This window comes from Petaurus breviceps, unplaced genomic scaffold, assembly GCF_028583685.1.
Source record: "Petaurus breviceps papuanus isolate PSGF00001 unplaced genomic scaffold, PetGlider_PUasm1.0 90775, whole genome shotgun sequence".
In the NCBI taxonomy this organism is placed as follows: domain Eukaryota; kingdom Metazoa; phylum Chordata; class Mammalia; order Diprotodontia; family Petauridae; genus Petaurus; species Petaurus breviceps.
The window spans coordinates 15,499,119-15,514,714 of NW_027187342.1; the positions used below are offsets into that span (position 1 = coordinate 15,499,119).

Here is a 15,596-nt window from a genome sequence, read left to right on the forward strand (position 1 = left end):
GGTTCTTGGATCTGCTTTGATAAAGGAAAGCAACTCAAAATGGGTTAACAAGCTTACTTTAATCAGTCAGACATATATCGTTTACCTTGTTCAGGGGAAAAAGGTCAGCACCCCGAACTTCAAAGCATACAGGCAGAATTATCAAGACAGAAACAGACCAAGTAGACAGATTTCCAAACTGTCCAAACATTACATCCATACCCAGTCAACATTTGAGTTTCCACATCTGGCTTTTTCAAAGCCGGAGGACTCTCAACAACGGCTTCCCAGAATTCAGATCAAATCACAGAACACTTCTCAAAGTGAGTCCCAAAACAAAGCTACACATCAGGGCTTATATAGCCTTCTCCTGGCTCAGAGAATGTAACAACCTTATTGACCCACTGGCCAATCAAAAAGTATCTACTGAAAAACAAGCCTCCCACCCCAGGCTTCAGGTGCACTTTAGCCTAGGGGCAGGGAAGATCTTCCAAATTTGCATTCCCATTACAGAGGGAGAAAGGAAGGAAAAAGAAGGAAAGAGAGTGAGAGAGGAAGGAAGGAAAGGAGGGAGGAAGGAAGGGAAGGAGGAAGGAAGGAAGGGACAATCAGATAATTTATTAATCATCTTGATTTTGTGAGAAAGATATGACAAGTTTCAGGAAACATCTGTAAAAATAACATCCCACAAAATCGACATGGACAGAGAGAGAAAGAGAGACACACAGTGACAGAAAGAGAGAGTGAGACTGACTTACTTCAGGAGTGTGAGAAGGTAAGATTCAGCTGATGCCTAATAATGGCACCATCCTTCTCTCCTTTGCTATGGTGTCTTTTAAAGTAATTACGTGAAGTAATAGGAGAGGTAGAACAGCCATGAACAAGTTAATTGGGCCCTATTTGAATTTATAGGATTGCAATTCTGTCTAGCTGGGAATGCTATTCTGAAACCGAGTGGCAATACCTCATCCAATCACCAAGGAATACCAGAAAGACTTGTGCTGTTACAGTAAAGGTTAACCAAACCATTGCATTATCTCTTTTTGTTCAGTAGCAGAATTGAAGAAGTGGTTGGAAAGAGATGTGACAGATATAAAATCAATCACTTAGACATTTCCTTATGTCCAACTTTGTTTCAGAATGCCATGCTTGTTCAAAAGCCTTCTGCACATTAGAGACAAGAATCAGGAATTAAGACATTTGCAAAGTGACTGCTTTCAAATCAGCGGCCATAGGAATTCTCAGCTTCGCTCATCTGCTCAGGCTCCCACCAACCACATGTCAGGCCCCTGCTTTTAGAATGGGAACCAAAGAAACCGAATCTCAAAGCAAGCTGGGAATTCAGAGAGATTCTGGAAATGAAGTAGGCTAGAATGTTTCTGGGTATCAAGTTGTCTATGGTACCCTGGCCTGTGACTCACTATTGCCACTGTCAATCCTTTACACTGACTGATTAAGTTAAAGTCAAGTGGTCTTTGTTGCAGGAGGAGAATTTGGATTTCAAATGAGATGGACAGACAGAGACATAGAAAAAGAGAGTCAGAGACAGATAGAGACTGAGTCACAATGCAATACATTCTGCCATACACAGATCCGCTGCTGTTCACCACAGAGCTGATCAACCCAATGCATCACTTCAGCTGGTAACATCAGGGTGTGACCTACTGGCCAATGAGGCTTCTACTCTATGCATTTTCCGGGGGCCTGATGGCACATTTTTACTGAGACCTGTCACAATAATATGGAGTGCCAGACAATGTAACAACAGGACACACCCACTGTGAATGAGGAGTGTTCAGAGTGATGTACGGCCCTTGTCAGCCACAAACTCTTTACTTGTTCACAGAATGTAGCAGGGTTCCCAGTAGAAAGAATGCACCAAACAGACACAAATCAAAAGTTTTTTGAGGACAGATTTTTCACCTTTTTCCCCAGGAATGAATAGCGCAAAACTGTCTCGGAGTATTTTTTTTTTAATTTTATTTTTAAATACCACATTCTGACTTCCCATTCTGTGCCTTGTTTGTCCCCCTGGATTCTTTAGGAAGTTACCTCTTTCAGCTTGCCCGAGTTGATCTCATTAATAAAAGAATGTCTTTACAGAAAAGGGTTTCTAAAATTATACTGTAGCCCAGAATTGCAGGAGTTGGCTTTTTCAGCCTGAAGATAAATTTCGAAAGCATTAAGCTTACTTTATCAAGCATTACACCTGACATTCTCTCATAAATTTTACATATATTTTAACTTATTTTAATATCATGTGGACTTGGTTTAAAATATTCTCATGAAGTTACTAACGTAAAGTTTCTCAGCCATAAATTAGTTGTTAAAAATTCTCAAGCCCAAACAAGATTCCTTGCCTTAAAAATAACACATGCTTAGTTATTCCTGGCTTAGATATCATACGCTTGATATATCGAAACTACCAGTGAATCAGTTGTTTTGCATTTGGGGGAGATTAAATGCATTTTGACATTCTTCCTGTTGAAAACATTTTCTTAGTCCTGCATTTGCCAAATTCCTTGGTATAGTTAGTACCATAATTTGGCAAAGCATGGTCACTTTTAAAACATAGTAGAATACAATGGAGTGAACATGATGAGTATTGGTCAGTGTTCAGTAGTATTAAGATCACCACAGACTTGTCTCAGGAGTGGTAACCACAGCAATCCTGCTGCTGGACTTCATGAAACATAATTGGATAGCCAACATTCTGCCACTGTGCTTTCAAGTAGGTGTTCTCCACTCTCTTCCATGTGAAACATAGCAGAGCCCCAAGATAGCCCACATTTTCTGCACATATTTATCTTAACAGGATGAGTTGGTAAGTCAACAATAAATCTACATAAACAAATGGCTAATTGAGTGAGAAAAACCAGTTAAACTAGTTATTGCTGTGAATTGCCCTGTTGGTTACATCATAATGTAGTGCTTGCTCAAAAAAAAAAAAATCCTGTGTATTAGAGTTATCAATCAGGAATGAAGAGATATGCACAGTGGCTGTGTTCAGATGAGAAGTCTTTTAATTCCAGATTCAGAATAGACCAAGCTAGAAAGTCTAAGCACTAGCTAAGGGATGCTAAGCAAGCTACTGCTGAAAGGTTAAGCTTATTTCCAATGGGGTTAAATGAGCTAAAAGAATAGAACCTTTATTTCACTCCTCTACATTCATTGAAAATAAAGACCTGTGATAAGAAATATAAATTTATAAAATCTCAGTTAATTGGGCCCTACCTATTTGGAACCCTCTGTTAACTGGAATTTTTCCCCTCTTCCCAACACAAAATTTTAGGATATATTTTAATCTTAGGAAAACAAGATTAAAGCAGGAAACTTAGTGAAACAAACATACAAACAACTTTTAGATTATATCGTAAAATCATTTTTCACACAGGTCAATTTCTTATACTTTAAACATCTAAATAATTATTAATATTCTTGTTGATTATTTTAAAACCCAAAGGCAATTACTAAGGAAAGAATAATTTAATTAGATTCAGTACATTATACCTACTAGGTCAGGAAAATAGATTCAGAGCTTAGATAGATGGTAACAGGAAGTAGGATGTATGAACACTCAGGTTAACCAGAAACATTTCATTTTTACAAACATTTACTGTGTTTTCTATGTGCAAGATACATGTGATAAAAAGATTCCTCTAACATTTAAAAAAAAGAAGAGGGATAAAATGAGCAAAATCACAGAGATGGGTAGAAGTAGAATGAGAATAGAATAATTACTAAAGAATTTAATTAATTAATAATTGATGAATTTATTATTATATATTATTATATTAATTAATAAATTAATTGAAGAGTTTAGCAAGGGGAGTGTAAAGGGGAGTGAATTTCAGGAAAGAAGATTAGAGGCCCCCAGTACAGGCGGCCTTGCATGTTATGAACAGGGATATATGTTTTATTCCATAGGCAATGAGGGACTCTAATTTAGGAGAGTGACATGATCATATTGGTGCATTTAAGAAGATTATTTAGTAGTGTTACTGGAGGTAGCTGGGGAAGCTTTTGCAATAGTTCAGATGAGATGAGGGGAGGGTTTAAGATATAGCAGTTGCTTTTGAAATGAGGAAGGAGGGGCCAGTTGGGAGAGAGACTGTAGAGGCAGATACAACAGGGCTCTCAAAACTCTTTTGACATTACAGGGTGAGGTCACAGAAAGATCAAAGACGCATCTCAGGGGACTAGAGGAGAGTGGTACCATTGACATACATAGAAAAATAATGGTGAGGAATGGCACAAATATAGAGGAGGAAAGATAATGAATTCAATTGTAGATCTCTTGAGTCAAAGGTCCAATACAACCTGTGGGTAATGATGTTTAACAGGTAACTGGAAATATAGTATTGGACCTCAAAGAAAGATTTGGGGTAGAGATACAGATGAAGGAATGTTCTAGACAGAGACAATGATTCAATCAATAAGGGTAGATGAGAGTATCAAGGGAGGGAATACAGAAAGAGAAGGTAAGAGTGTTGGTTCAAGGACAGGAATTTAAAGTAGGGGTGAGGGAACATCTATTTCTGGTGGAAGGATGAGGAGGTAACAAAAGAGAGAGAGGAAGGGACAGTGTCTCAGATGCCAAAATAAGAACTAAGAAATATAAAAAAAATGTGTCAATTGTTTCATACAGTTCAAAGAAGATACAGACCAAAAAAAAAAAGTGCCATGAATTTGGTGTAAAGGAGGTCAACCGTGACCTTGGGGAGAGTTGTCTCAACAGAGAAGATAGAAAATCCAGTCTGCCAGAACACTGGAGTCCTAGACAATCCAACTAAGTGGGACACCCAGGCTACACGGCATAGTGGACAATAATCCAGCCTCAGAGTCAGGAATATTTGGGTTCTAATTCTGTCTGAGCAAGTCAAGGAACTTGACCTCAAAAACCCAGGTAAATATGTTAGACTCTAACATCAGAACAGTTCTTTATCTACAGGAGGAAACTTCTTCATCAAGAGATCTTGATGTCAATGATGTGACAGGTCTGAGACAAATTAATTATCATGTGAAAATATTTTAATTTTTCTACAATTCCATACCTTGATTTTTTTTGCTTGCCTGTGCTGTCTTGTTATTTGCCCTGATATGACATCTTCTGGATCAGAGATCATTTCCTGGTGACCTGAACCCTTTCAGCCCTGGAACTCTTATTCCTCAGATGGGTAAGTGCTTCCCTGGCCCACTATATCAAGGCTGAGTGCTGCCATCAACCCTGGCCATTGATATCCATCTTATTTCCTCACGCATCCTTATGCCCTACTTTCAGTTTATCTAGAAGAATAAATAAATCAAAACTTCAATTACTTCTAGAAATAGTGTGTCAATCTACTCCACTATGGTTTTACTCCTTATACCTGTGACTTCTGAAACCAAAATACCCTTCCCTGGATATTCTCTTATACTACGGTATTTGCTTCTCTTAAGGTCTACCTTGCTTCAGGGAACAACTATCTCACCTTTGAATTTGTGCCCCTGGCACGTAGAGACATATCATGGAGTAGAAAGCTGGACCTAAAATAGCCAAGACCTAGGTTCAAGACCTCTGACACACACTGGCTGTGTGACCCTGAGTAAGTCACTTAATCTCAATCTGTCTCAGTTCCCTCCTCTGTTGATGGGAATAATAATTGCACCTAATGCCCAGGATTCTTGTGAGGATAAAATGAGATAATATTTGTCAAATGCCTTTCAAACCTTAAAGCCTTATATAAATGTTAGCTATTATTACCAATGAGATCACAGACCTAGTCCCTATCCCTAGTGCTTTGCATACAGTAAGAAGCTTAATGAATGTTGTTTTTCATGCAAGGAAACCTATGCTTGCCTTGATTACTTTATTATGCATTCTCCTAATTTGTCTTTGAGGCAGATATGAAGGGAATCTGGCTTTTGATCATACTGCTTTCTTAACATCTGGATCCCCCAAAAAATTATTTCAAAGAGATGGCTGAATTGCACCCATTTTTGACCTATCAGATTCTTAAACATAAGCTCATTAGGAAAGGTCATCTACTTCCAGACATTTTTGATCCAACACAGAACAACCATGGTCCAGACTCAGGCAGTCTTGCAGGATGCAGACAGTGTCCCAAACACAAAGTAATCACACCAAAATGCTTTTTGTGCTGATTTTAAGCTTTGACAAAAGTACATATCCAGACCCAAAGATTTCCTTGATTCTGCCATAAGACTAATATTTACTTTGCTTCTGAAGGATGGTTCTCTGTTAGCCCTGGCAAAGGCCATTTTCCTGAACCATGAAAGGGTATTGTGCAGTTATTGCTGGGATGACACTGTAGGTAGAAGGACAGTAGCTGACCTGAAACTGGCTTAATAATCTCAATAATTTTCTTATAAAGGGGTAGGTTCTAAGTACCCTGGCTGACCACCCAACAGCCAGGCTACTGTATGACCTTCGACCCCATGATGCCCTTTGGCATAGTTAATATTTACTCAAAGGATGATTTAAGAAGTCTCCTTCTCTTGTTTTCCTTTTCATCTTTCAGTCCCCTTTTTGTGGTGGTTCTTCTACTGCATTTAAATATGAAATATTCCCTAGGTTTCTTCTCCTGATTTGTTCTTCTCTCTTCTTCCCCTAGCCTTAAGAAAAATATTCTGGATGACTGCAAAAGTTAAGGCATCTTAACATTTTGCAAAATTGTTTCTCCTTTCTTCAAAAGAGACAGCAAATTAGTAGATTTAAGCTTTTTAAAATCTGGAGGGTGAGTGTTATATATATATATATATACGTATGTACCTAATATACATATATCAAACATATACATATATATGTATACACATACATGTGTGTATACACAAACTTGATGGTCATATTTATATGAGTCTTGGGTTAATTGGTTATTGCTTATGTGTTTTGCTATTTCCCCTTTGCCCATCACTACCAACTGAATCAGTTCAACAATAGAGAGGCCATTTTGGTGAGCAAGAGTTGCCATGTAAATGAGAAATTATTGTTCTGAAAGAAGGTTCCATTCTATTATTGCCTTTGTTACTTTTGTGGAGAGGGTGGGCATCTGATGATATCCTCTGTGCTCACAATTCCAATAGGTTCTCTACATTAGTATGCAAGGTCTCAGCAAAAAAAAAAAAAAAAAAAGCTCGTTTTTAGGGAGAAGTCCTCAATGGGCAGTAAATTACTCATAATATCCCCCTAACTAGCAATTAGCCCTGTTTACCGACGACCTGAATTGTCTCAAATAGTTTCATGCAGCTTTGGTAGTTATCACCATACTTCTGATCATACATGCAAAGTATGATTTCCCTGGCTTCCCAGACAGTCTAAAATGAGTTAGTATTAAAAATAATAATAATAATATGAAGCATGTTGCTACTATGGAAACTGGCAGCATTGGTAGATCTTGGAGCCAGAGGATGTAGGTTCGAATTCCATTTCTTCCACCTTCTTTTTGGATGGCCTTGAACAAGTCATATCCCTTGTTATAGGAGCCAGTTTTCTCATCTGTAAAATGAAAGGGCTTTACTAGATGACACTCTAAGATTCTTTCCCATTTGAATCGATAAATGCATGAATTACAGAATTTTTTCTTTAAAATGATTTTCACTTGAACCCAACCCCTGTTTCAGTGCCATTCTGGAAGGAAGCAAGGCTTAAAATATAGAACCCTGAAGAATTTGGCATAAATAAGAGAGAGAGTTAGGTGACATGAGATATTACATTTATTCCATTGTAGACGAGGACAGAACTCTGGGCTGCTATTGTCACAGGTGAAAAGTGTGTGTGAAAGTCTGCTCTGGTGCCTGTTAGATAAGGTACTCCCTTAGTCTGAATATCCTGAACAAGATTTATACACAGCACTGAAATGGGTGGTTTAAAAAAAAACACAGGGTGTCCTTGCTTACAAGGACTATTAATGTAAGTACAAAAGAAACCAAGTGAGGAGCCCCCCACAGAACCTTTGGGAAAGAGATCCTAGGTTGGAGAAAAAAATGCAAAAACGCAAAAATGAAAAAAAAAAAAACCCAAAACCCACCATGTTTCTCATTCCACTCACTGAGATGCAGAAAGGAGCAGGCTTCACTTGCACTCTTAGGATAGGCCCAAAGTCACTGTTAGAACAAGGCACTTCTGTCAGCAGGGGAAATTTTCTAAATATAAAGGTTAAAAGAGCTTAATAAAACAAGAGGCCAACTCACATCCTCCCTAGAAAGAGTAGGATGCTTTGCAAAAGGTCATGGAATAATGTTGTTACTGCTTGGTGTGAAGTTCCTTAAATACCCCCAATGTGTCACAATCTCCATGAAAGGAGTCCTTTATGGGAAGTTTGGATTCATCCCCGAAAACTCTGAGCTGGCTGCTACAAGGGGTTTCTTTCTTGCACTGTCTCGCTCTGGGGCTATACCACTTACGCTGGCATTCCTGGGGCTTTGCCTAACCATTCTACAGTCCCTTTACGATCTATGCAGAAATTATCTCTATTTCGAAGTCATCAAATGTAGTGCGTGGGCATAATGGCTGCCTTCCAGTGAGCTGAAAAGCTCTCATGGCTTGGCATACATTTTTTCCCCGGGCCCTCTAGTAATGGCATTTCACTTAATACAATATACCCCTAACTGAGTTTTAGTGAATTCAAATGAATTTAGTCTCCTTATCAATATCCTCTATTTGGTAGCAAGATTGCTCTTCACTGCTCCCTGCCAATAAACCCCGTAGAAGTGTTGCCTCATTCCCTCCAAATTGTTTTTGTTTTCCTGCTATGAAAGTGTGCATCAGGAAGGGAAGAAAAAATGTGAGAGTAGCACATTTATATCAAAAATGTAAATACCAATGACTCAGATGGAGATCCACTTGAAAGGGGTTACATTGGCATGAGTGGTGAATGCCCTTATGATGCCAGCTGCTTTATAGGAGAGGAATTGAGATTGAAAAGAAAGTTAATTACTTGTTTGCAGTCTTATATGATCACAGGTTATAGATAGAGAATTGAAAGGGACTTGAGAGGCACCGTAGGGAGGCAACTCTCTCATGTTACACTTGAGGAAACTGAGTCCCAGGGATATTACATAGTTATTACTGAGAAAGAAATGAACCACCTCCTCTGACTCCAGAGTCAGGACTCTTGCCACTGTGCATGACTCTCTCATTAAGTCTTGAAGGTTGCTGTCAGAGTCTGAATATAGAAATGCTGACATTCCATTTGGAAACAAGATTCAGTGAGTGCATTCCCAAGCCAGGATAATACCTGTCCTAGAAAGCAGGAAAAGCTCTATTGCTGTTTCTAGAGTTCCTGAATTTGCTGTTCAGAGATCGTTAATCACCTGTAAGTCAAGGCAAAGGAATGAATCACTTATTGTGAAAATCAGATTGTTGGGAAATAAAGGACTGCATTTTAATATTTTCTAAACTATTGAGACAATTTCCATTCACCTTTTCCGAACCACTTTTTCTTAAAACAGGTTTTTTCTCCCAGGGCCAGTCTTATATGTTAGCAAAGTAGGCACCTGTTTATATGGGGGGCAGTGATGTAATTGGGCTTCTTTTTCAGGTAAATCTTGGATTCAATAACCTATGAGGTCCATTCCAACTCTGAAATCCAGTGATTCTAAATGGTTTGAGCTATCAAGTTGTAGACTATTACAGCTGGAAGGGAATTTAGTACTCATGTAATCTAATCCCATAACTTTATGGATGAGGAAGCCTAAGCCCTTTGAAGTTAAATAACTTGGTTAAGACTTAGGATCATAGGATTTAGCCAAGAAGAGACCTTCGAGACGGTCTAGCCCAGCTGTCTTTCTATTTGTAGCATCCCCTCCAGGAACTAATTTCCCAACATGGCACTCTTAAGTTTGCAGGTTCAGTTCCCAGTGTGGGTAACTAATAATCCTTTAGGTTCCAAATGAGTACTCTTTGGGTCTACACTCCTAAAAATATGGCTCATGAGCCCCTACTAGTGATCATGCCTTTGCTAAGCAGGCCTTTATCACCTCAGGGCTATGCTATTACAATAGCTTGCTGGTTGGTCTCATAGACACTAATCTGTCTCTACTTCAGTATGTCCTCCACTCAGCTGTTACAAATTCATCTTCCTAAAGAGTAAATCTGACTGGGTCACACTTGGGGAGTAGAAAGGCTCCCCACACACCAACTCAATAAACTCCAGCGGCTTCATATTACCTCCAAGATCAAATATAAAATCCTGTTTGACATTCAAAGTCTTTGACAAACTGTAACCCCACTGCCCCACCCTTGTCCCATACTTCCCACATGTGTTCTTCCATACAGTGACACTGGGTCTCCAGTGACTGTTCGCCACGCCTGGAATGTTTTCCCTCCTTATATATGCTTCGTGGCTTTCCTGGCTTCCTTCAAGTCCCATTTTCTATTTTGAACTCTCCTCCCAACCTGTCCCCATTAATCTTAGTTGTGCCCTTACTTTTCAACATCCCCCCCCCCTTCAGCTCCCAGGCAGAGAATCTCTGCCAGTTAGGTGATTGAATTGGGTTCCCAAGATCAGCTCATATTTTCAGCTGAAATGTTAGCTGACAGGGTCTGTTATCACTTGAATGCATAATTTGCTCTCTTCTCTACTGCCAGAAGTCATGTTTCTGGAGAGTGCTTCTTAGCCTACAACCCTACCAGCTCTCATTATCTGTGACTATCTCTCTGCTCTCTGCTGCATCTAGTGTCTCCTTGTTATTGTTGTTAGTTCAGTAATTTTACAGTCCTGTCTGACTCTTCATGACCCCATTTGGGGTTTTCTTGGCAAAGATAGTGGAGTGGTTTGCCATTTCCTTTTACAAGTTATTTTACAGATGAGCAAACAGAATCAAGTGACTTGGCCACAGTCACACAGCTAGTAAGTGTGTGAGGCCAGATTTCAACTCAGGAAGATGAGTCTTCCTGACTCCAGGTCCAGCACTCTATCCACTGTGCCACCTAGCTGTCCTACTGGGTGACTGACTCCATTGTATGGTTCCATATCCAATGAGAGGGGGAGAAGATCCAAATCCTCCCATCCCCAATCTGCTCTCTGGTAGTGGCACAGAACTCACATACCCAAGTCTCCTCTCTGTCTCAAATTATACCTTAACTCAATGTAGAGCAGAGAGAATTAACTTTGTAAGGTCTAATGGGGCACAGCCAAATCTTTTACCAGTCAATGACAAGCTGCCTTTCTAATTCAATAAGAACAAAACCTTTTTCACATCTTGTAAAATGATAACAGGAGTTAAACCCCACTTCTTTAGGACATTAATCATCTATTATAAGCTTTTATGGATCTTTCAGTTATTAAAACAACTGAGCTGGGTGGAGGGAACCAAATTCTACTCACTAAGTACTGATAAGAATGAAACCTTGAGTGGCTAAGTGACTTGCTGAAGGCTACACATGTAATGGAACAGACCTGGGATTTGAACTTACATTCTTACTCCAAATTCAGTGTTCTCTAAGGACCGGTCTTCTAAATAGACACAAAGAATCTATATCCTTAGGGGCAGCTAGGTAGTACAGTGAGTAGAGCAGGGTCCTGGAGTCAGGAGACCTGAATTCAAATGCGGCTTCAGACACCTAACATTTACTAGCTGTGTGACCTTGGACAAGTCACTTAACCCCAATTGTCCTACTTTGCCCCCTCCAAAAAACAATGTGTACTACTTTGCCCTCCTCTGGACCTATGTTACTCTTCACAAAGTAATAACTTTCATATTTAAGCATTCATATTTCCTATTAATTCTACTCTGAAAGAGTTAGCAATAAAGAACCATCAACCATTAATACCTTAGTTTGAATTAGTTTCTCAGATTAGCCCCCAGGGCAAGGCTCTGAAGGAGCTCTTATCTTGAGTCTGGCTATCTTGCTGCTTCCTCCTTAAGTGTTTTTCTAGATCCTCTCTGCTGAAATACCATTATACTTTATTTATCTGTTTACATTTTATATCCCCAAGCAAAATATAAATGTCTTGCTATTAGAGCATTTTTTTTAAACCTTGATATCTCCAGGGCCTAGCACAGTGCCTTGAATACAGTAGGTATTTAATCAATGATTATTGAATTGAACTAATAGCCATTATAAGCTTAGGAAAGATCTTGAACATAGGGTACTGCTCACAAAGATAAAACCTTCATTGATAGTATCATAGTGGGAGACCCTGGTGTTAGAGGGGTAGCTGGAGTATACTGCATGATGGGTATTATAACCCAGGAGTGGAAATTGAAATGGAGATGGAGAGACAGCAAAGACCCACTTTACTATTTTATTTACATCTTCCACAGCCTCCCTTGTCTGCTAGAGAGGGCATCTGAACCGAAGATTGCATCTGACTTTGGAGAAATGGAGAAAAGAGTGAAGGGGGAAATAAGCAGAAATGACAACACTTTGAAGAAAAATACACGCAGAAAAAGATTTTACCTTGAAAAGTTCCAAGAATGGACCAAGTAGTTGGTGTATTGTGGATACAAACAAAGAGAAAATATTCTCTTGGCCCTCTTAACCACCAACCCACACTTGGATGTCATCCTTAGGCAAGATAGCCCCAGACACTTTAATAAATCAAGAAGCCTCTCAGAAATAGTCTAAATGAGATCATCAGATAGATTAACCCCTTAGAGTCTCAGGTGGAAGGAGAAGAGCAATAGGGATTAAAGGAAAAGGGGGCTGGGATATTTTGCAAGGAATTACTCTTTCCACACAAGAAGGACTTTAAGTATTTTAAAAATATAAAAGCCAGAGACTGCCAGCTCTAATGAAACAAGGTCATTCAGTCACAGAGTCCTGGTCACCTCTCATTGGTGGCATGCAAATATCTAGGGATTGTGGGTAAAAGGAGGTTGATTCAATGACCCAGTTTACTTAGCTTGCCTACTTTAAAATCCAGAGCTGCCCTGGGTCTCATATTCACTGACTACCTACTTTAATCAGCATTTTGCAGGCAGAATATTAGCTTCTTTCAGGGTAATTCCATCTGGAAATTAGTTTCAAAAGAAGGGTCTGAAAACCTCATGCAAATGTTTATTTTTTTTATTAGAAATACTTCAAAATTTTTACTTTTATGAAAATATTTACTTAAAACATTTTTTTCTTTTACAAAGCATGTAATGCCCCTATCCTCAAAAAAAAGTAAATTGAAAAAATAAAGTTAATAGTATATCTCGGAAGCTCTGAGTACAGTTACTTGGTCTAGTAGAAGAATTATGAGGAAAAAAAGCAGTAGTTGCTTATTCCCCCTTTAGTTTCACATTTTAGCAAGGAGAGATTTTTTTTTTTTAATTTTGAAGTAAAATACAGATAACAAGTTCAAAACTCACCTCCTTGGCAAAGAAAGTCTTTATCACCCTTAAGAAATTTTAACCTTGGGAACTGTACAATGACAGATCCAAACCAGGTCAGCATTAAAATGCCCTACATGTTGAGTCAATCAAACCACAAACATTGATGCAGTTATTTCTATGGACCAGGTACTGGATTAAGCACTGGTGATACAAAGGCAATAAGGAGACATCCTCTGTCATTAAGAGTATAATAGCTTTTAGGATGGAAGCCAAAATGTATATATAAGGTGAATAAAACAGAGACACAAGGCAATTTGGGGAAGGATGTAGCAAGGTGGGAAGCACCAGCAAATGTGGAGGTCAGAAAAGGCTTCATGCCTAAGGTGGCACCTGACATGAGTTCTGAGGGAGAAACAAACCACCTATGAGGACTGAGAGGAAGAATGGAAGAAAGAGGACTTGAGCTCCCATGATTCATTCCTGCACAGATTTTCTTCCCAGTCAGTGTATGGTGACCAATATTTCTGTTACCTAATACTACACAGGAAATTTAACATCATACTTCACTATAAAGGAATTAAGTATATATCTGATCCATTTTGCTTTCCATTCAATGGATTTTATTTTACTAAAATACCAAGAAAGATATTAGAAGCCATAGTCACATAAAAAGGTAGAATTTTGGTGAAGATCCTGGAATATAAGTTAATAATTGAGGCTCCAGTGTTTTTATAAAGGTCTTAAAAAAAAAAAGCAGGCAGCTAGGTGGTGCAGAGAGCTCTAGCACGGGCCCTGGAGTCAGGAGGACCTAAGGTCAAATCCAGCCTCAGACACTTAACATAAAAACTAGTCGTGTGACCTTGGGCAATTCACTTAACCCCAAGTGCCCTCCAAAAAGCAAAAAAAAAAAACAAAAACCAAAAAACTTCCTCTTTGACTCTCTAGGTTCTCACAGCTATGTGGTGGGGTAGCAATTAAAATGAACAGTTGTGATGCAATGTGGAAATTCCAGCCAGTATCTATGTTTATAGCTTTCATTATCTTTGTCATATATTGTCATATCATGGGTAACTAAGAATAGCTCAAATTGGTAATCAGGATGGAGATAGCTCTCGAGACCAACACTCTACTATGCAAGGCTAAAAAATCACAAATTTCAGACTAAATATACAGTTGGGTGGAAGTTTGTCTATCTGTAAACATGCAGACATGTGATTAGTGGTTCCTTGTGCATTTGAGGAGGTTACCATATGTTACAAGTTAGGAAATACGTAATAGAAGAGGTACCAAAGATATCAGAGAAATGTATGATGGGGGACAAATGTGCCAGTCATATACTGGGTGGGAAGGAAGGACAATCTAGAAATCCATTGGTATCTACCAATGGAAAGATAAAGTAAGGAAGTACCAAAGGTGAACACACAGAAGAATACGGACAAGAGTTTGTACTGGATGGACAAGTATAGATGGGAGGAAACTTGCATTGTTAGAGGGCATACATATATGTCTATATGTGCATACATATATAATACATGCATATGCATATGTAATAAATGAATATATCTATGCATATATTTATTCATTCAACAAGTATTCATTAGATGCTTTCCATAAATAGGTATTATGCCAGGCTCTGGGAAGACAAAGACAAATTGGCAAGAATTTGTCAATAATGAAATCACAGAGACACTATAGAATTAGAATGCAAAAAAGTTTATTTTCCTACTGGGCATTTGAAAGCCTGGTGTTTTAGTTATCTTCCTTAAGTCATTTAGCATAGCAATAACAAGCAAACATTTAAATGCAAAGTAAAGGGAAGGGATGTATCTCAAACCTTTTCTCTCCCCTCTACATAGACAACTTCACATGCCTTGATGTTTATAATATAAAACTGACTAGAGAGAACCGTGGATTGGGAGTCATGAGACATAGGTTCTAGTCCTTACTTCATCATTACACATCTGTGAGACATTAGCTAAGTCACTAGACCTCTGTGGGTTTGTTTCCTCATCTATCAAAAAGAGGAGCTCAATTGATGTTTATGTTGCATATTTTGCTGCAATAAAATTCTATTCTCAAAAAAAGAGAAACATCAAAGCACTTAGAGCAATAGAAATTGGTTTGATGAAGTAAACAAAAGTGTAGTTGATTATTTCTAAATTATATTCTAAATTATTTCCATATTATTTCTAAAAATGCTGTTTAAAATACATTTTTTGTCAATCTGTAGATTAGGGACATTTTCAATGATGTAGACGATGGGTCAAAATTTATTTAGCATGATATGCACTTTATAGCCTCCTTGATCTAAGCTATAAGAATTCAAAGTTTCCTTCTCAGAATAGCAGGGTGTT

At 38.5% G+C, this 15,596-nt stretch overlaps 1 long non-coding RNA gene across 1 annotated transcript; it reads left to right on the plus strand.

Annotated features, from left to right (window-relative positions):
* Positions 1-4,118: 4,118 nt before the first annotated feature.
* LOC138146959 (uncharacterized) lies at positions 4,119-13,069 on the plus strand. Its single transcript, XR_011164676.1, has 4 exons — positions 4,119-4,220; positions 4,628-5,156; positions 5,419-5,564; positions 12,247-13,069. It is a non-coding gene; the product is annotated as an uncharacterized lncRNA (long non-coding RNA).
* Positions 13,070-15,596: the final 2,527 nt, after the last annotated feature.